At 39.3% G+C, this 20,422-nt stretch overlaps 1 protein-coding gene and 1 pseudogene across 7 annotated transcripts in view; one reads left to right on the top strand and one right to left on the bottom strand.

The window, feature by feature from the left end:
* Window positions 1-20,422, top strand: part of RERE (arginine-glutamic acid dipeptide repeats) — a 405,272-nt gene that overhangs the window by 287,177 nt on the left and 97,673 nt on the right. The window lies entirely within an intron of this gene.
* On the bottom strand, window positions 2,091-3,675 carry LOC110123695 (L-lactate dehydrogenase B chain-like; annotated as a pseudogene).

Below are 20,422 nucleotides of genomic sequence, written 5' to 3'. Positions count from 1 at the left end.
AAAACTGAGACTCAGAAATGATGAATCTGCCAACAGTGGTTATGTCAGATGTAGCTGTGAATGTCTGTGAATTCAAAATACCCTAAAAAATGCGTGTATATTCAAAGTGACTCTTTGAAATGAGCTAGTTTTCTGTTGGGTTTTGGTATAAAAGCTTTATAAAAAAAATTCTCCTTTCATGACTCTGCTGATCAGTTGAATTTTGAGTAACAAAAATGTTGCCATATTTAATTAAATGTCTGTTTTTGACACTTTTTCTGAATTTATCTGATTTATTCTCTGTCTTATTCCAACCCGTCTAAAGATTCTGTGGAACGTACTTTTGTACAGAAATAATTTGAGCTATTTTTGCCTGTGGTCCTTTGTAGCAAGTTCCTTCTGAAATTTTCTTAAGCATTGCCGGAGGGTTTTGGTTTATGAGTTTTTGTTTCTGTGAAGCTACCTTCTCATCATTTGAAATTCTTCCTGCCTAGGCGAGCCCAGGGTGGCTCAGGTGTCGGATTATGCAATACAAGTGCATTTAGCCATCAAAAGACTAAGTTGTGTGCTCATTTTATGATGAATGGAAACATTTAGTGGCTGTTTTAATTTTTATACTTTTGTTGTACTGGTTCATGGAGCATTTTAGTTGCAGGCGCTTTCTTTAATGAGAAGTGAAGTGATTGGAAAAATCTTGAGAGAAGTTAATGTTTATTTCACATTCCTTGGAATAAGAGTGTTTTGAGTTATGTTAAGTAGTAAATTAAAAAGATAAATTCATTGTCATGTGAGAAGTATTTATTATTTCTTAAAGTATAGCATAAAGTTAAAACAATGTAAAGCATTTATCAACTTAAAATAAACCTGTGTTTATTTCCTGTTTCCCAGGACAGTGTAGAAATTTAAAATATATGGAATCTGCAGTGTGGCTGCGTTATAGGATGTTTAGTAGCCCAGTAGGACTGTTTGAATTTCAGTTCAGTTCAGTTCAGTCTCTCAGTCGTGTCTGACTCTTTGCAACCCCATGGACTGCAGCACGCCAGGCCTCCCTGTCCATCACCAACTCCCCAAATAAAGAGTTTAATGTTTAAAACTGCAGTCACTAATAGAACATTTTTGAACTGTTTGTTCTTTATTACGATTTTGAGTGTACATGCTCAGTCAGGTCTGACTCTTCATGACCCTGTGGACTGTAGTCCACCAGGCTTCTCTGTCCCTAGGGTTTTCCAGGCAAGAATACTGGAGTGGGTTGCCATTTCCTTCTCCATATTACCATTATATGGACCTATTTTTAAATATAAGCTCCTCTGGGTTATTTAATTGAGATTTTTCTTCATTATTCCCAAATGAGAATTTTAGTGTATATTAAAAAAATTTATTGGAGTGTAATTTTTGTATAATAAACTGCTCTCATTTAAAGTATGCAATTTGATGAGTTTTTTTAGATGTGTATACCAATGAAGCTACTACAGTGTTCAAGGTAGAAATCATTTCCAGCATCTCCCAAAAGTTGCCTCATGCTCTTTTATAATCCTGTGCTGCTTCTAGCTTCTAGCCTCAGATAACCACTGATACGTTTTTCTCATTATAGATCAGTTGCATTTTCTAGAATGTTGCATGAATGAAAATAATATTATATGTAATACTTGGGGTTTGGAGTCTTTCAGCCCAGTAATTTTATAGTAGATGTATGTTGTCACATTAGCAGTAGTGCATGCCTTTTTTATTGCTGAGTAGTATTCCAATCCATGGATATCCGTAGTATTTTATCCTTTCACCTGGTGATGGACATTTGGATTTTTTCCAAGCTTTTGGCCATTATGAATTGTTACACAAGTCTTTTTTTATAACGTATATTTTCATTTCTCTTGAGTAAATTCCTGGCAGTGCTGGTAGCTTTTTAGAAACTTACCAAACAAGTTTCCACAGTGGCTGTACCGTTTTACATTCCTGTTAGTAGTGTGTTAGAATTTCAGTTATTTAGCATCCTCCACAAGACTTGATTCTGGGAGCCCAGATTCACAGACTTAGGAAGACAAAAGATAATGGTGCTCCATGTACACAGACGCAAACTAAAGGCTTGTGGTTAATTACACTGTAGTTTTAAGTTTCTACAGCCTTGCTATCAGAAGCCACAGTTCCTTTAAGTCCTTCTGGATGCCCCACAGGGTATCTGCGCTATTTCTGAGTTGGTCAACCTCTTCATCTTTCAGTTTCTGATTGGTAAAACTGGTTAACCCCCGAGCATTCAGAATACATGGAAGGCTCAGGAAGACTTCATTCTCAATGCCCATACATGCCCTTCACCATTGTTGACACTGGATGATTCCTGAATAAATTTTTCAACATGGATTCAGTAACATCAGCCACACTTACTCCAGTAGCCCAGTTGGTATATCCTTTTAGTTTGATGACTTCATAGGCACTCTCAACTACCATCTTATGTACTTCCTTCCAGTTTTCACTATTATTCTCTATTCCCATTTCTGGATTCACTTCCTGGAGAGAAATGCTGGGCACATTCACTCCACTCCACACAGCCATGCTTGAGTCGCCATGTTCTCCCAAAATCCATCTGTGGCAGCTGCTGAGATGAATGCCAAGTTTTTCATCTGTTAGTTCAGTTCAGTCACTCATTTGTGTCCAACTCTTGGTGACCCCATGGACTGGAGCATCCCAGACTTCCCTGTCCGTCACCAACTCCCGGAGCTTACCCAAACTCATGTCCATCAAGTCTGTGATGCCAGCCAATCATCTCATCCTCTGTTATCCGCTTCTCCTCCCGCCTTCAATCTTTCCCGGCATCAGGGTCTTTTCCAGTGAGTCAGTTCTTTTCATCAGGTGTCCAAAATATTGGAGTTTCAGCTTTAGCATCAGTCCTTCCAATGAATATTCAGGGTTGATTTCCTTTAGGATGGACTGGTTGGCTCTCCTTGCAGCCCAAGGGACTCTCAAGAGTCTTCTCCAACTCCACAGGTCAAAAACATCAATTCTTTGGTGCTCAGCTTCCTTTATAGTCCAACTCTCCCATCCATACATGATTATTGAAAAAACCACAGCTTTAACTAGACGGAACTTTGTTGGCAAATTAATGTCTCTGGTTTTTAGTATGCTGTCTAGGTTGGTCATAGCTTTTCTTCCAAGGAGGAAGCATCTTTTAATTTTCAGCCATAAGACAGCAAAATCTAGCAGAATCTAGATTACATCCACTTGCAATCACACAGTGCTTGGGCAATCCACTTGATTTCCAAGTAACGTATGTGAGAATATCTGCTGGGTTGGAAACCCCAATGATGATGCAGTTTGGGACTGTACTTGACAATCTGAACAGTGATGAACTTGAAGACGTTAATGTTCTTTTGCACCAGATTCAGGTGCCTCTCCCCTTCTTGCTAGTGAACTCCTGCACTTAACCACCACAATCTTGGAATTGGCAGTGACAGAGTAATCTTTGTCTGCCACGATTTTTGGTATCTGAAGGAATAACCTCCTGTGCTGCAGGTCCATTATTTCTCCTTTGAGTTTATCTTCCAAAACATCCATAAGAGCAAGCTCATCAGTCAGAGACTTCCCCAGAATGCTGATGGCACATGCCATACTGACTTGTCCAATACCCACTACAGTGATCTTATTGTTTGGAACCTTTCCCTCTTCTTCTGCAACTGGTGCAATCAGTTTTTCCATAAGAGTTGCCATTGTGCCCAGGGAGAGAAAGTTCTCCAGACAGTGGAAAGGGCAGCAGAAAGAAGACAAAGCAGCGTGCATCTTCTCTCTTCTTAGTCATTCTTAATAGAGGGTTATCAATATTATTAATCTTTTCAGATAAGTTTTAGTGTTTGGTTTCATTGATTCCCCCCCCCCCCCCCCGTTGTTTTCTATTTCATTGATCTCTCAATCTTAGTTCTATTATTTCTTTTCCACTTATTTTGGGTTAATTTGAATATTTTTTCTCCTAGCTTCCTAAGGTGGGGTCTTAAATAACTGACACAGATTCTTACTTGTTTTTCTTCTATAACCTTTTAGTTAAAAAATTAAAAATAATTTTATGTGTGATTTCTTCTTTTACCTGTGGATTGTGTAGAATTAAATTGTATAATTAGCATGGACTTAGGATTTTTTTTCCCTCTCTCCTTCCCTCCTTTTGGAATGTTATTGATTTCTAATTTAGTTCTGTTGTGATCAAAGAGTACCCAGTGAGATTTCAATCTGTTGAGATCTGAGACTTAGTTCTTGTCTCAGCATGTGATTTATCTTGTGAATGTTCCATGTGCATTTGTAATGAACTTCTATTCTGCAGTTATTAGGTGTACTGTTTTATAATTGTCAGTTTCTTTGGGGTAGTTGATATTATCATTCAGATCTTCTCTGCCTTATTTATTTATTTTAGTTTGACTGTGCTGTGTCTTTTTTGCTGCATGCCGATTGTTCTCTAGTTGCACAGAGTGGGTGCTACTTTCTAGTTGTGGCATGTGGGCTTCTCATTGCGGTGACTTCTCTTGTTGTGGAGCACGACCCTAGAACATGGTGAGCTTGCTTCACAGCTTGTGGGATTTTCCCGCACGAGGGATCAAACTCCTGTTGCCTGCATTGGCAGGTGGATTCTTAACCACTGGGCCACCAGGGAAGTTCATTCTTTTATCTAGTCGTGTTGTCAGTTACTGAGGGATGTATTAAAGTCTTTCACTGTGATTGTGAATTTGGTTATTTCTCCTTTTGTCTCTGTTAGTTTTGCTTCATGTGTGTGGGAATTATATCACTAGGTGTATGAACATTTCTAATACTGATCTTGCTCCATGTACTAAGCCTGTTCCTCTTTTGGTATGATCCTTTTTGATACCCTTTGTCTTGAATTCAGTTTTGTCCGAAATTAATACAGTGCTCTAGCTTTCTTATGCCTCTTGTCTGCATCTGGTATGTCTTCTTCCAGCTTCTTACTTCAGATTTTTGTTTGTTTGTTTAAAGTATCTCCTCTGTGTACTTTAGCTTTCTAGTTGTTTCTTGCTTTTTTATCCCATCTGGCAAGCTCTACCTTTTGTTTGGAGTGTTTAGTCCATTTTAACCGTGCAGATAATTCTCAGGTCATATGAAACTTAAGCCACTTACTTTTTTAATAGCACAGCTAGTGTCATTGGAGAATCACAGAAGTAGTTAATATATTATTACCTTTATGGCCACACGATGTTACTTTTGATTCAGTGGTGAACTTGTGAAATAGTTAGGTACACAGTTCTTTGTTTGCTCATTATCATTAATATGTATTTCTTATCTTTTTGCTTCTTACATAAAAAAAGTTTTGTACTGTTATAAAGGAAGAATACATAATAAATATGTTGGCTTCTCTTACTACAAGAGGGTATTCTTAGTAACTATGGGCATACTTCTTAATGTATGTCAGCAAAAATATGTTTTTGTTGTTGTTGTTCAGTCACTCACTCGTGTCTGACTCTTTGCGACCCAATGGACTGCAATATGCCAGGCTGCACTGTCCATCACCAACTCCTGAAGTTTACTCAGACTCATGTCCTTTGAGTCTGTGATGTCATCCAACCATCTCATCCTCCGTCACCCTCTTCTCCTCTTGCCTTTAATCTTTCCCAGCATCAGGGTCTTTTCCAGTGAGTCAGCTCTTCACATCAGGTTGGCCAGAGTATTAGAGCTTCAGCTTTAGTATCAGTCCTTCCAATGAGTATTCAGGGTTGATTTTCTTTAGGATTGACTGGTTTGATCTCCTTGTTGTCCAAGGGATTCTCTCAAGAGTCTTCTCTAGCACCACAGTTCAAAGGCATCAATTCTTCATTGCTCATAATATGTTTTATTATGTTTTACTATTTTTTTTAAAATTGTGAATGCCTAAAAACGCAGAATTGTTTTATTTATAAACATATATAGCATATGTTAAATAATATGTTAAAATATGACAAAGCAATGATGCTGTCTCTGAAAGATCAGAGATAGAAATGTTTCTGTGTGTTTCTCTTTAAGGAGTTTTCTTTTAATTAAAATATTTTTTTTTTTTTTTGCTGTTAAATAAGACACATTTTACTAGAAAAACAAATGACTGGTATTTTATACACTGCATTTTCTTCAGAAAATCGAGAGCAAAATTTTGGCTGTGCTGAGTCTTCCTTGCTGCACAGTCTTTTCTCTGGTTGTGGTGAGCGGGGGCTACTCTGTAGGCGTGGTGTGTGGCCTTCTCATTGCTGTAGCTTCTCTGCTGCAGAGTATGGGCTTTGCAGCAATGGCTCAGTAGCTGTGGTGCACAGCCTTAGTTGCTCCACAGCATGTGGAATCTTCCAGGAATAGGGATTGAACCTGTGTCTATTACATTGGCAGGTGGATTCTTTACCACTGAGCCACCAGGGAAGCCCATATCAGTTTTATTTAGGCTTATCTGTACACATTTAGCTTATATGTAACTCTTGAACATAATTGCTGTGTAATATATAAATGGCCTGTAGTATTCTAATGAGATTAATTCAGCCATCTTTAAATGCTTACATTTATTTGGTCTCTTATTAATACAAAGTAGACCTTTATATTTATGCTTGGAAGCTGCAGCAGAGCCCCATAGCTTGAGGGTAAGTTTTCCTGGAAGATACTATTCTGACTTATTTTTACTAAATTGATATTGGATTTTATTCTTTGAGCTCAGATATCTTTCCCATTTCCTAATAAAATTCAGATTCTTTGACTTCTCTTTCTCAGAAACTTATTTGCATTCTTATGTTTACTTTCACTAACACTAAACATATGTATGTTCACTATATATAAGTACAATTTATAATCATGCAGCAAAGATTTCACCTTTGCCTGGACAGTTTTATTCCCTGAAATATGGGTGGCTGTTAGATATTTGTATTAAGCTTTTTACATATTCACGAAAGTATGTATGTGTTTGCTTACTTATTTATGCACACCCACATCTCCTTCAACAGAGGATTAAAGGCTTCCAATCACTTAATAGTTAGTTTTTATCTCTGATCTATAAATATCACTGTTTGTTAACCACTGAGTATTAATCATTTTTGTTTTCTGAGCTATAACCCAATGCCTGGTACATGGTGGAGAGAGACACTAAATATTTGTTGAATGATGGAATAAGTAAATCAGGTTCAAGTCCAAATCACATTTGATCACCCAGAACTTGGTGTTGTAAAGTTGGCACATCAGAGTAAGCCTACACTCAGAATCATTTTCATGTTCCTGTCTTTCATGCTAAAATGTTTAAGTCTATAGAACATCTCTCAGAGATTTTCTGTTTGTTCTTTATAAATGGACTTCCCTGAAACACTTGGCCCTGAATTAGCTTTGCAGTGCTCCAGACTTAAATGGATGTTGAGTATTACCCAGCTCCCAAATAATGTGTTGCCAAAAGGTCCTTTTATTATTGTTTGTCCAGTGGCTCAGATGGTCAAGAATCCGCCTGCAGTGCAGGAGACCTGTATTCTATCCCTGAGTTGGGAAGATCTCCTGGAAAAGAGAACACCTACCCACTCCAGTATTCTTTCTTGGAGAATCCCCGTGGACAGGGGAGCCTGGTAGGCTACAGTCCATGAGGTTGCAGAGAGTCCAAAAGACATGACTGAGTGACTAAGCACACAAATTATATGATCAGGATTCTCCTAAATTGATTCCACCCTAACACCCTTTACTTAAATTCTCCTCTTTTTATTATTCTCCATTCGGATTAGTCACCATTACTTGGTTAGAGGGTGGTAGTTTTGTTCTGTCAGGATTTTGGATGAAAAGAGTATTATTTGATATGCTACATGCTTTCTATTTATGGAAATCCAATAATTTTATCCAATTTTTTCCCAATAATTTTTAAGAACATCTTACTTAAATCAGTTTTGACAAGCACTTTTGTTAGTGTTGTATTTATATCATAGCAGGATATTGGAATCCTCCTCATATTGTTAATGGTAGTATAAATAAAGATGTAGAAAGAGACCATGTAGTTGAAACTTTGTCATATAACCAAGACCTTTTCAACTGATTATCAGCATTTGTTGTTCAGTCACTATGTCGTGTCTGACTCTGTGACCCCGTGGACTACAGCATGCCCAGCTTCCCTGTACTCCACTATCTCCTGGAGTTTGCTTGAATTCACGTCCATTGAGTTGTGATACTAGCTAACCATCTCATCCTCTGTCCATGGTATAGGTTTTATATACATGTATGTGTATAACCAAATACATATCATCATCATTGGACAAATTAAGGTTCCACTATTTTTCCCAACAGGAAAAAAGTGTTTAACAATTATAAGGCAACAATAATAAAGCACTGCAAACACCACATAATCCAGTAACAGCTATCAAAACAAATATTTTTAAGACTTTTTTCCATATAATCCCTAGTATTACATTTATGTAGATGTGAATGGGTTGTGTGATTTTATTTGATTTTCTTTATGTATGTTTACAGTCAAGTTCCACCACTAGTTTTATGCTTGTAAATAGTTAAAAGAAAAACAATAGTTTCAGTTATCATTTGCCTCAATATAGGTACCTTACTCTATTTCAGTTTGAGAAAAAGCTGAACAATGTCTAATTAATATACTTGACCAGTACATGGGAAAACATCGACTGAGTAGTTAACACTTAGTAGCTGCTGAAATTCACAATTCTTACACCCGTGAGATCAAGTTCTTTACAAATATTTACAGATAGTAGTGATTCACCATACCTTTCTCTGTCTTATTTAAAACGTTAGTATTTTCTCTAACATGGTTATAAAATAACTTAGCTTCGCAAGAACCAGGCCCTGCACTTCATCAGATACACACCTCTCTTTTGACACTGGGGCCTCAATTTTGCTGCAGTATGGGCAACAAGTTTATACAAAGAAAACAAGATGAGTGAGTCCATTACCTGAATCTCCCAGGCTAGCCAGTTCCCGGTGCCGTTTCTTTCGTTTTTCCTTCTTTAAGGCGGCTCTGTGTTTTTTGTGGCTGGGAAACGAAACATACACCATCATTGGTCACACCTGAAATTTTGTCTGGAGGCCCCCTTTCCACTGCGTCAAGTGCAGGAAAGTCTCCCTAGTACTAGGTAGTGGATCTTGATGATATGTATTTGGCTTAAAAATGGCAGAACCTAACATTTTCCCATAAATTTGTGTGAGTAATGCAGTAAACTTAGTACTGCTTAGCCAATGTGCTTATAAACTCAGATGGATGCACTGCTGTCACACAGCAGTATTGACTTTTAATTTGTCATCCAGAACTTGCTTATTAAGTTGTTTGTCCGAGACAGTTCTTGGACTGTAGAGACTGTGGCCTCAAGTAAACAGGATTTTTGGACTTGGGAAATGGCCATAGAGCTTTTGTTTACCATTGATGTTCCCAGGCAATGATTCTAGCAGCAATACATGGCATATTTGGCATGGAAAAATGATTGTATTCACACACAACAGGTAATGACTTGTTTATATTATTAATTGGAAGTTAGTCCATTAGAGGCAGAAGAAAATGTCAGGAAAAGTAGGTAGGGTAGGTTGGAGTTACTTATTCTTTACACTTTACAAAATACACTCACAGCAAATCTTGGTAGATAGTCATTTGAAATCTTCCTTGGTAGATTTGGTGTGTTTATAGGTAGGTCACTGCTTTGCTTTTCATTATATAGCTAGTGCCATATCCAAAACTAAGCAGTTGTCTGTCAGCTATCAGCTTTTCTCCTAGTTCTGCATATTCTGACTTACAGTTCTTTATCTACAGAGACTTAATGAATGTATAGAATAAAAAATACTTCTGTTCATTCATGGTAGTACTCATTGAAGGAGCAAACATATTCTCTGAAATATAGAAAGTATTACTGTAAAAGTGGATTGGCTAGTGATTTGTAGGAATTTCTCAAATATTGATCTCACAGTTGCAGGTAATCTTTTCCGCATCTAGTTTAATCTTGGATAGCATGAAATAAACTGTCTTGTCATAAATTAAGAAAAATGTAAAAGCAAGTTACAAAACTGAAGTATGATTCTGTTTTTGTTTGAAAGAATTACGTGTATAATATAATTAAATACTTACTACTTTAATGTATGCTGGCAAAGATTAGATTATACTTGTAGAGAAAATACCTCACTTGAATTGTTCACAATTTTTTTTTGGACTGTGTGAACTTGATTTTGGAGGGGTTAGAGGTTTAAGTGAGTCAACAGATATTTTTGAGTATTAGCAGGTGCAAGAAATGTCTACTTAGTGGAAATACCTCTGTAAGTAATTCAGAATCATATCCTCTGTCAGGTAAGTCATTTATTTATCTGATAATTGTATCAGAAGTTACCACCCTTTGGTGTGCATATGTGGACCTATTTTCTTTTAATTTAGAATTCTGAAATAATAAAGTTTACTTGGTTAGAAAGGCAGTTTAATATAGGACTGAGTAAGCCTTTGTTCAGAGTTATAATACATCCATGACTTAAAAATCTTTTTTTCTTTTAACTTTGAATGTTGGAAAGCTTCTGTTCCATTTCCTTAAGTGGCCTCAGTTTTCACTGTGTATTCCCATCTCTTGTTGCATTTTTGTCTCAAATTAAAATTCTAAATTGAAGGGAATATAGTTTTTTATTTTTCCTATAAATAAAATATTTATATAAATAAGATAATAAAAATATTCTCATTTTTAATTTGAAAAGTATTCCAGTGTACAGAAAATTGGAAAAAAAATAGTACAGTAAGCATCTATGAACTCAGTATCTAATGAACATTTCTCTCTCTTTTCTCTCTATATATGTATATTTCTATGTATATTAATATGTGAAAAAAAAAATATATATATATATACTGGAGAAGGAAATGGCAACCCACTCCAGTACTTTTGCCTGGAGAATCCCATGGACGGAGGAGCCTGGTAGGCTACAGTCCATGGGGTCACGAAGAGTCGGACGTGACTAAGTGACTTCACATTCACATGTGTATAACCATTTTTGTTCATAACCATTTTATTTTTCCTTGTGGTCAGCTCTGTCTGTATGTCTTTTAAAATGTGGCACGTACACTAAAGCAATACTTGCCAGATTTGATCAGCATGTGGTGACAAGAAGTTATCTTCAATTACCCTGAAAGCTTACCTCGGTGCAGTAAGCTTTTATGAAAATGTACGCATCATGTGCTTTTTTTTCATTGTGTTTTGTCTTTGTCTTATTTCATTTTTCTGTGTGTAAATGCCTTTGCTAAGCCATTCTCTCCCCCGCTCAGCTTTTTGACTGAATTTTCAACCAGACATCAAACCTTAAGTTTACCAGTGTTACTCTCATTTTACTAGTTATCAGCTATTGGTCAGCTGCCTGATGTCATTAATAACAACAATATTAATAAGCTGTAACAAAATTAAAATGTACTTGTTGGTTGAGTCCTTATATGTTAGGTGAAAGTTTAAGTGCTTCTTATGAATGATTGCATTTGATCTTTATAACAATTCTGTGAGAGAAGTGTGGTTAGCACCTGCAGTTTATTAAGCACACTCTGACGTATGCACATGTTTTAAACTTTATGTGTCGGACTATGAGGATAGTCCAACTCGAGCCCAGCGCCTCATCGAAGTCCTCTTGAGAATCTGCACTTTGGGCGATTCATTGTTCAGCCAATTGAAAACTGTTCCTGCTGCTACCTGACTGCGTGTCTCCCTCTGTCCTCCCAGGGTCTCAGCAAACAAAAGCTTTTACTTTGGTTTGGCCAAAGTTAGAAAGTCCCTTTGCTAATTAAAAAAAATTTCTGTCTCATAAGATTTTTTTTCTGTGCTAAATACTAATAAAATGTTTTGAGGCTTCCGTGGTGGTTTGAAAAATGTCTACTATAGCATCAGTCAGTTGGAATTTTAGCACCTGTGAACCGGTATGAAGCATTAATATCAATATGGTAAGTATTTAGCAAGTCAGGATAAAAGCCCTTAGACCTTTTACATTGAAGAAGAGGCTTTAATACAATCATTCATTCATTTATTTATTCAGCAATAAATGTGATAGAGTCCCTGCTCTTTGCAAAGCCCTTATGGGAGAGCATTTGATGAATGTTGAAATCTAAGTAAGCGTTTAACCTTAGAATAAAGTAGGCCCATGAGTTTTAAAAGGGCTCATATATTAACATAACTTCTGAAATGTAGAATATTAAGATTTATAGTGTTTGTACTAGTATGTGTGTTTCTTAATACTAGTTTGAAATATATTTCAGAATAACTTTTTTTTCCCCACAACTCTCCTAGATAAATTTTTTTACCCCAAAGTTTGAAGGTCAGTGTAGTAGTTTCCTGTGGCTGCTCTGGCAAATAGTGTACCGTAAACTTCAGAACTTAAAGCAACAGATTTCTCACAGTTCTGGAGCCCAGAAGTTCAAAATCAGGGTGTCACTTGGGCCATGCCTCCCTCTAGCTCCTCGGGGAAAATCATCCTGTTCCTCCTCTAGCACCGAGCGGCTTTGAGCTCCGCGGGGCTGGTGGTCACCCTCTCTCTGCTTGCCGTCACTTCGCTGTCTTCTCTGTGTATCTAGGTCTTCTCTGTCCCGTGTTTTTCCACAGCCCCTCTTTTTGTAAGGATGCTAGTCATTGGATATTGGGCCCACCTGAATAATCTAGAATTGTCTTCTCATCTTAAAATCCTTAACTTCATCACAGTCATGTCTGTGAAGACCTTTTTCTCAAATAAGGTTGCAGTTGCATATTGCCGGGGTTTGGTGTGGAGGTCTTCTGGTGGTGGTTTTTCAGCCCCCCAACAGCTGGGTTTTACTGTTGTATACAGTGTTACTAAAATAAATTGTACTTATTTTTAATTTTCTGTAATAGTTTATTTCCTACCCCTTTCTATCAGTTATAACTTACTTAGATTTAAGTGTGAACATTATCATCTTGAGAACATAAAAGTATTCTAGTAGTGACTGTGATATTTCTGTAAAATCCAAGGACATTCGGTTTCTAAAATACTGTCACATTTTTATTGGCATAATATACCATGTATGTGGCTTTCTTTGTACAAAGAATATATTTATTTAGATAAGAGAATTATCATCTATGGTTATAGATTATCTATAGATAACCTATAGAATCTATAGATAACCATAGATTATCATCTATGGTTAACCATGTTAACTGACTTACTCTGACCTGTCAGGTTGCTGAGTATTTCTCCCTTGGCTCTACCCTAAATGGACCCAGCCTGCCCCTCAGGGGCTCTTGGGGGCAAGGTCTTGTGCTGCTGGTAGATCTGGTTGCAGTGGCCTGGGATCAGCCCTGGCTACCTTTGAAGCTGTTCCTTTCTAAAGTCTATACTGTCTCTTCCATCTCCTGTCCTTCAGCTCTGCCCTGGCCATCTCTTCTCTAAGAGACAAACATTTCCCCATAGCCAGTCATTCTCAGAGCTTCTTACATCACCACATGACCTGCCCACCCTTGCCTGTCTTGCTGCCTGGCTTTGGTTAGCTTCCTCCTTGACCACAGAATGGGTTGAGTGTGTATTCCAGCGTGTGTGTGTGTGTGTCCACACGTGCTCAGTCATGTTCAACTGTTTCAGCTCCCTGGATTGTAGCTCTGCCAGGCTCCTCTTTCCATGGGATTTCCCAGGCAAGAATACTGGAATGGGTTGCCATTCCTTTGTGCAGGAGTTTTTCCTGACCAAGGGATCAGGTCTTGGTCTCCTGCATTGTTAGGTGGGTTCTTTACCACTGCACCACCTGGGAAGCCAGAAGTGTTCCAGCCTACTCCAGTACTTTGGAATACTAGTTCTTCAAGGATTTGGGGGAAGGATGGCTCTAAATTTTTCTCCTCTTTCTACCCCTTCCCCCAGCCATTTCACCAGCGAGATACACGTTTTCATGTGTTCTCCAGTCTGACTTCACTTGATGCCTCTGAGTTATCATGCTGGCCGCCATCACACAGAATCTTTTGGGACTGTTGAGAGTTTGAGGTCTTTGGTTTGTATAGTATTTGCCAAGCTTGGTAGTCTTCCACAGTCAGGCTCTCTTCTGCTGCTGCTGTGTTTTGAAATTGTACAGTCTTTTTCCTTTGTTCTTTCAGACCTCTTGTTAGACTGAGAAATCCAGAATGGTGAGGAGGCTAAGCAGGCTAAGCTAAGGCTCAGGGCGAGGCTTCTTGGTTCTCCAGGGCCATAGCTGGAGGCATTGCTGGGGTTGCCCAAAGCCTCGTTGTTTGTTTCTTAGTCACTCACTTTGTTCTTGGATGAGGTTTCTAGATAAAAGAGCAGTCACTCAGAAGCATTCCCCACCTCTGTAGTCTTGCATGCTTTGCTGTGTGCATCTTTGATTTTCTTTGTTCCATTACTTTATCATTGCAGCCAGAAAGAATAATACACTGTTGTTTACGCAGCCTTAAAATTACTCGTCAAATATCACTAAGGTTCAGGTTAGTGAGCCTTGTGGATGGGAAGCAGTCATTTCTGCACTTAAATTCTACTGAGTAGGAATTCAAGCACTTTTTGTAAATGGTTTCTTTTAATACTGATGCAGTTGATCTTGAGGTTGTTTTTATTTTTTAAAAAATTTAATTGTTTGTAGGAATCTGGTTATAATTGACCTGTGGCTAACCTTTTATGTGTACTTCCTAGTTCACTTGAGCATTTAGGAATGGGTTCACTAATGACTGCATAAGGGAAAAGAGCTATGTTTTTCTGTCACCCTCTAGGTTAGCACTTCCCTTGCCATTTTTCTGTTTTCAAGGCTGTGAAGATTCTAGGAGTAAGTGAAAAAAGTGTTTTAATTTCCACTGTGGCCCTGAACAGTTTCTGCCTGTGATCTGAGATAGATCTTTCTAAGCTGACAAATAATGACGATTCCTGACTCTGCTGGGAGTTTTTCTCTCTGTGTCTGGAGTTACACTCCTCATTTTGTATCATTAAGTTGGGTCTTCTCATCAGTGGATTTGTGTGCTAAGTAAGTTCTGAGGAGCTGTCCTCCCTTTCCATGCCCTGGACTGGATCCGCCACAGCCCAGATTCCTTCATGTCCTGGGCTGGAACTCACACAGAAAGCAGGAGGAAAGGTTTTGTTTCAGGGAAGTGAGGTTTTATACTGTGAGCTGTGTAGATAATTATGCATAATTTCATTTAAAGACCCGTGGCATGAGCTCGTCCAGCTTTTGCAGAAACCTGAAAGTTAAGACATTAACCTTAAATCCTTAAGGTATAAATGAAGCATCTGCAATAGCTGGTCAGTGTTTGGCCTGGGCAGTTTGGTATAGTTCAGTGGCTATATGGTTTGTTTACTTTTCTAAATGAGTGTATTAATATTTCCATTTATTTATTCATTTGTCTATAGAATATCCTTTAGAGTTTTACCTTTCTAAAACATCTATGGAACTTTCCTGATGGTTCAGTGGTAAAGAGTTTGCCTGCCAGTGCAAGGGACACAAGTTTGATCCCTAGTTGGGAGAGATCCCACGTGCTGCAGGGCAGCTAAGCCTGTGTGCCGCAACCACGGAAGCCCGCACGCTAAAAGCACGTGCTCCACGAGAGAAGCCACTGCAATAAGAAACCTGAGTGCTGCAACTAGAGAAAGTCTGCCTGCAGCAACAAAGACCCAGTCTAGCCAAAAATAAATAAAAAACTGAAAAAAAATCTATAAAGAGAAAGAAGATTAAAAACTGAGGGGTTCCGAAAAATGACCCAGTCCAGCCTCTCTGGTACAGAGGAGGAGTCCAGAGGCCACACTGCCGCTCAGAGCAGGGTCCTCCAGGACCCCTCTGCCCAGGATGTTACTTCCCTCCCCAGGACAGCCTGGCATCTCACTCCTGAGAGCCCCCCGGGTCATCAGGTTCTCCATTGTTTCCCTTCTCATCCCCATCTTCTGTCCTGTCTTCTTTGTACTGTAGGATAAGCTCACCCCTGTGGTGCTCTAAGGCATACTCACTCTCCTAGCACCAGAGCACTTTCCCTTGACACTCATCGCATCCCATCCCTTCTCAGTCAGCTCTCCTTAATGAAACATTTCCTCCTTCCGGAATCAGGCTCAGTGATGACCGCATAACTTATTTCATCCTAAACAGGTCTTCAGCATAGATTCTATGTTCTTCCTTTCTACAACTAAGAAAACTGAGGCTTAGAAAAATAATTCACTTCTTATCACACAGCTAGTGGCAGGACAAGTGTTTGAGTCTAAGCCAGAGCTGGGAGCTTTCTCTCATTTAGATCTCACCTCTGCGGAACCCCCAAACCTGCATCTTTGGTGCCAGCGTCGTCTCAGATTCTCCTGTCCAGGTGTTTATGTTTGTAAAGACAATGTCAGATTAGATGCTAAAAACAGACAAATGGTCAGAAATGGCTAAGATTTGGTTTGTTCTATATTTTAAAAATAGTTTACTGACCTCAGCTGATGTGCCAGCCTTTGGTGTTTGCTTTCTAATCACCTTGTGGTTGAAGCCCCTGTTCTGTGGGTTTAGAATATCTTTGAAAGCACTGTAGCCAGGAGATTGTGACCTGTTTTCTAAATACATGTGTGAGAACTGCAAATGAGAAATGATACAGTGTTGTACTAGCCATTGGAAATTGTTATAAGTGAATTATTGCCTAGACATAATAACTGCCTTTTATTACTTCCTCCTGGAATAGTGTTTTTAATTTGACTGTTGCTCTTTATTAAGTATAAGCATGCTCAGTCCCTCAGTGGTGTCCAACTCTTTGTAGCACCTTTGGAGAAGGGAATGGCAACCCACTCCAGTATTCTTGCCTGGACAGAGGAGCCTGGCAGGCTGCAGTCCATGGGGTCTCATAGAGTTGAGCACAAATGAGCAACTGAGCCCACACACAGATGTGCAAGTTCCTAGCACAGGCAGCACTCAAAAAATGTTGGTCCCCCCCCTCTTCTCCTTTGTGATCTCAGGGGCTGACATAATTTCTAGAACATTGCGCTTATTCAGAATGTGTTAGAGGGGGAGCGAAAATGTATTTCTTTCTGAAAATTAACTGAATCTTTCCTTCAGCCCTTACTCTCAGCAGTTAAATTCTGTGTCTTTACCTTCATCTCTCAAATGTGCACCCATAAGAGTATTCAGAGAAATTTATCCTCTCCAGTGCTTAAGTAGCATTATTAGGAGTGACAGTGGCCAAACAAAACTAAGCATTGTGCTTTCAGTCTTAGCTCTAGTATTTGAATGTGTGTGTGTATCATGTTTTGAGCTTTGTACTCAATCACCGGGCTTTATTTTCTTGGGCTCCAAAATCACTGTGGATGGTGACTGCAGCCATGAAATTAAAAGATGCTTGCTCCTAGGAAGTAAAACTATGACCAATCTAGACAGCATACTAAAAAGCAGAGACATTGTTTTGCCAACAAAGGTCCATCTAGTCAAAGCTATGGTTTTTCCTGTCACGTATGGATGTGAGAGTTGGACCATAAAGAAAGCTGAGCACTGAAGAATTGATGCTTTTGAAGTGTTGATGGAGAAGACTCTTGAGAGTCCCTTGGACTGCAAGGAGAGCCAACCAGTCAATCCTAAAGGAAATCAATCCTAAATGTTCATTGGAAGGACTGATACTGAAGCTCCAACACTTTGGCTACCCGATCCAAAGAACTGACTCATTAGAAAAGACCCTGATGCTTGGAAAGATTGAAGGCAGGAGGAGAAGGGGATGACAGAGTGTGAAATGGTTGGATGTCATCACCAATTCAAGGGACATGAGTTTGAGCAAGCTCCAGGAGTTGGTGATGGACAGGTAAGCCTGGAGTGCTGCAGTCCATGGAGTCACAAAGAGTTGGACATGACTGAGCAACTGAACTGAACTGAATGAGATCATTGGTGATAGAGGAATGAATGAAAATATATAGGCATTTGTGAATTATATATTATGAGAGGACATTTTCAGTTGTTGGATTTCAGACAGCTTTCTCATGTTAGTGAGGAATAATTCAAATGTTTAAAACTACATGAGGAATTTTAAGATCGTTTCCAAATTCCACTTTTTTTTCCCCTTTCTAAGTTATTTTGGCAATTTCTTATAAATAAACAGTGTATTTTGCAGAGCAAAAGACTTTGAAATTTAATATTATCCCTAATGGACTACAATTATTTAATATTTAACATGAATGCAATCTAACCTCAGATAGGCTTTTTCTACAGTTATTATAATGGCTGTAATTGCAGAAGAATACTTTGGCGTAGCAGTAGCTGCCAGCTGCAATGCCATTTGATCTAAAAAGGTCATAGTAAAAGGGACATTTAAATTAAGTTATAAATTACAATTGAAGAACAATATTTTGATGTGTGAGACCAGGGATGACAGAGCAGGAGATGTAATTCATGGGTTCATTATAGAACAGAGGTGCCTGACAGCTGAGCCGTGCCAAGGGGAGAATTTATTTGCAGCATCACGCAGACAGAAAATGGCAGCTCAGATGAGAAGCTGGAGTAGAAACTCGAAACCTTGTGGTAATACGCAGAGTTTATGCTAATCAGACTGCCCTAGATCCAGAGATGTTTAATGATTGCTGTAATATAAATGAGATGTTCGGACATGTGCACATTTTCAATCTTATTTAAATTAAGACCTCGTCCTTGCTCTATAAAATAACACACTTTATAACCAGGCATTAAGGTTGATTCTCTCACCTCCCTGTCCAGTGTACAGATTTGCTGAAATTTCGGAATTGTTTAGGCAGGAGAGTTAAAGCTTGGAACAAGAATTCTGTCCATGGCAGCTTTGAGGAAGGATATAATTTAGTGTTTATAGTGATCCATGAGAAGTTCAATCATGAGTTAATTAAACTGTAGGCAGTCATTAAGTATTATTTATTCTTTCGAGAAGCTTGCCAGTAAAGCACTTATATATATTAAATTATAGAAAGTAATAAGCAGGGAATGATTTGTCAGGCTGAGTGAGAGGAGCAGGTTTAACTTGGGCAATTATGCAGAAATGTGTTTTTCTTCTCGTGGCCTGACCCTTCCTTCCTACTAATCACAGAGAGGTCAGGGGCTGTCACAGGACACTCGAGGCTGTGTAGTCCCCAGCACCGTGTGCACCTTGAACCTGCAAGTGTTTAAGAATCTTTTGTAATAGCTGTGCCCCTAAACTATTACTCCCCATGATGGTACTGCTGGACAGTTTATAGCCGTTTGGCCTTTCAGGATATCTTGTCACATGGTGTCTCGTTTATTGCTTTTCATGGTCCTTTGACACAGTGAGGGGTTGATGTTGTTAGTCCCACTTGACAGAGATGAGAACCTCAACTCAGCCGGTTTGTGGTGAAGCGCCTAACAGGCATCTGTCTCCCTGCTCTGGCCTGGCGCCGTGCTCACATTCATGAGGCTGCAGAGCCCTTGACTGTGGGAGCGGTTGTGCAGGCGGGCTGCTGAGCACCTGGGATCTTTGAGTTGTTTAGAGCATTTTATGCAGCAGCCAGCTGTGTCCAGTTACAGAGGGCACCAGGTCTCTGGTGTTGCGTCATTCGGTGTTGCCATTCAATTTGTTAAGCAGAACCAAACTAGGGGTTTGCTACTAGAAGCTGCTATTGTTTTTAGCACCGTCACACCCCCGGTCCACTCTGCTAGTGTGCTAGGGCCATCTTAGCCATCTTTGGTGGCACTTTATGTGACATTTAGAGTTGCTCAGGAGCTCTTGTTGAATGAATGAAAGGACAACAGAGAATGTGATGACAGCAGCCTCCCTCTAGGGCTCTGGTGTCCCTTGGGTCTCAGGGCAGCAGAAGGCATGGCCGAGGAGAGAGGACAGCTGGTCAGGGAAGAGCCACCTGGACTGTCTGACAGTGAACAAACCAGAATTGAAGGGAAGAGCCCAAGCTGAGCATTCTGTGGAGCAAATTCTGGGAACCAGCTTGACGGACTGCTGAGAAACAGCAAAGCAAAGAGAATTCCACGATGGGGTGACTTAGAGGCTAGTGCATTGGTGAAAAATCACCATTTGTTATCAGATCTCCCAGATACTGACCTGTGGTTTGGGGGAAGATGACTTTTATCGCTAAAAGTGTGCCTTTTAGGTGCCTAAGTGTGCCTAAGTGCAGACCTGCAGTTCAGTGATGTGGAAGTGGCAGATTTACAAGTGCATGCTTCGCTGATCATCGGATTAAAACACGCACACGTATGCATACAGACATGTGCACATGCACACCCTGTGATGATGAATTTGAAAACAGTGTTTTCTGTGGAATGGCTTCCTGCACTACTGGCTGGCGGGTCATGGTGACAAGTCTAGGTTCTTCTCTCTCCGGGAGCTCGTGAAGGTTAGAAGCTGACAGTAAGAATGCCCTGTTCTGGTGCCTACTTTTTGCACTGATGTTGACCCAGTAGCTCTGGGTCATTTCTCTGTACATTAAAATTGCTTTAATCCCAGATTTTCCCAGTATATCTTGGCTGCAAAATGAACAGAAAGGTCTACTTACCTTGCTTTAATTGCTCTTCTAAGACTACAGAGTGAAGCTGTTTAAGGGTCTTCATTGCAATTTCTTTGAGCAGTCTTCTCTAGGGTAATGATAGAAAATCTTATTC

Source organism: Odocoileus virginianus, chromosome 11 (genome assembly GCF_023699985.2).
Source record: "Odocoileus virginianus isolate 20LAN1187 ecotype Illinois chromosome 11, Ovbor_1.2, whole genome shotgun sequence".
NCBI lineage: Eukaryota > Metazoa > Chordata > Mammalia > Artiodactyla > Cervidae > Odocoileus > Odocoileus virginianus.
This window is presented reverse-complemented; position numbering and strand designations above follow the sequence as displayed.